This window comes from Telopea speciosissima, unplaced genomic scaffold (assembly GCF_018873765.1).
Source record: "Telopea speciosissima isolate NSW1024214 ecotype Mountain lineage unplaced genomic scaffold, Tspe_v1 Tspe_v1.0126, whole genome shotgun sequence".
In the NCBI taxonomy this organism is placed as follows: Eukaryota; Viridiplantae; Streptophyta; class Magnoliopsida; order Proteales; family Proteaceae; genus Telopea; species Telopea speciosissima.
The window spans coordinates 5444-7500 of NW_025317462.1; positions in this window are offsets into that span (position 1 = coordinate 5444).

Here is a 2057-nt window from a genome sequence, read left to right on the forward strand (position 1 = left end):
GCTAAGGATACGAGCTACTAGAGATTTCAGACTTAACTAGCTAGTTAGGAAAGCAGCATTAATACACCTTCAGATGAAGAAGGTTCCTCTTGAACTCAGCTAACAAAAAGAGGAACTCACTTCACTAAAGGTTTCAACTCGTCAGTCAGAGGTATAATGAAGCTAGTAGTATAGTAAGAGAATCAAGAAAATACAGTACTTGCTAGCCCGAAAGCCGATAAGGAAAGAGGGAAAGCCACAAACATACGCCTTCGGATAACGCTTGACAGCGCCTCTTGTTGACAGCTTAAGACAAGACAAGATAAGATATTAAAAGCAAGAAAGAGAAGCAACTGCTCTAAAGCAGGAAGGCTAAAGCAGCTAGTCCGAAGGCGACGGTTGCTGCCCATTGCTTTGCGACTAAAGGTTCTCCTGTGGGCAGCTTGGGCCTGCCCGGTGACACACGCGGATATCTCGCTTCCCCGGTACCCTATTTATAGGAATATGATCTGCCCGAACCGAAGCTGGATAAGCAATTGAAAGAAGTCAGTCTGAGTAGAGTCCGCTTCGAGTGTAGGTGTCCGAGTCTGTGGGAGACTCCAACTCTTTCTGTTCAATGCTGGGGCAAAAGTATGCTACCTATTTCGAAGAAGATAGATGACGGGAGTCCAAGAGTTTCTATTGATTGGATTGAAGGTAAATGATTGATCGTGAATTGACTGGTGGATTGACGGCATTCATTTCTCATTACTGCCTTCATCACGGCTATTCTTCAAGTGGGCTATCCTATCCCTATTGGTTCCTTCGCTCAATCCTAAACCTAGCCAAGCGTCAAGTTCGCTTACATTACTTTTTGTATTGTTTTTTTCCTTCAACATGGGCATGCCTGCATCACCCTTCGCCAGCTCGGCCTACTTTCATCGCACCATCTCTAGTGGCCAAACTGAAAAGCCTTTTCAGTTCTTTCGCAGTCTTGGTCTTTGAGTTCATCTCCATTCATCACCCCAGCACAACTAACTGACTTCTGGGGTTGGGTGGTCGGAAGTTCAAAAAAGACTTGACCTTCCGGAGGGCAAGGGAGCTCAAGGAAGGAAGAAGGGACATGGGGCACCGAAAGGGATAAGCTGGGAGATACGACGGGAAGAAGAAAGCTGCTAGGAGGGCGAGTCAGGGGGATAGATGACCTGCCGGGCCAGAATAAGTTAAATAGCATGGATCAGTCGAAGGGAATTGATTTCGCCATTCTTGTGGGATCGATTGGAAGGAACGGGAAGGGGAAAGCACCGACAAAAGAGAGAGCATATGATCTGTACCAGGTGCAACACATTCCTATCATCTATTTGCTTTCCAACATTCCGCAGAGCTATCGGTCGAGTGGCGCCCTGAAGGAGAAATTCACATAGGCGCCTTTTCAGCTGATAAATGGATTACTTTATGGTTCGGAGTACTCCGTGTGTATTTGGAATAAGCCTCTGATGTGATGCGAGAGGCACACCAGGAGTTGCCGGAGGCTTTGATGGTAAGGCGGGCCTTAAGCCGCAGTAACAAAGATTCTATTGGCAGGACTCTGGTGGCCTACCATGACGACAAATGTAAAGGATTTTGTGCGGGCGTGCGAGGGTGGTCGTAGATCAGGGCTTCCCGGTCCAAAAGTCTATATGCCCTTGAATACCGAGAGGAACGCTGGGGCATCAAGCAAGGGGAGCTAGCCGGCTCGGGCCTTCTTGATCTCAGCTATGGTCGTAGGTTCGACCGGAGATCATAGGAGGGATCCAGAAGTCGCAAAGAACAACTAGAAAGTTATGAAGAGAACCAACAGAAGAACGCCCCTCAAGTAAAAATTTCTTAAATTAAAGTAGAATAAGACAAAACACTCAAATAGAAACGGATCAACAAGAAAGGAAGAACCAGAACAGAAAGCCCTACAAACCCATGAACCGAAAACATGATCCGAACCCCAGTAAAAAGAAAAGGGGAATCCATAATCATGCCGCCAAGGGGAGAGACCTGGCTAATTATGATAATGACCGAAATTAACTTAATAAAGAAAACGCAGCATCTACCCACTCCCATCAAGA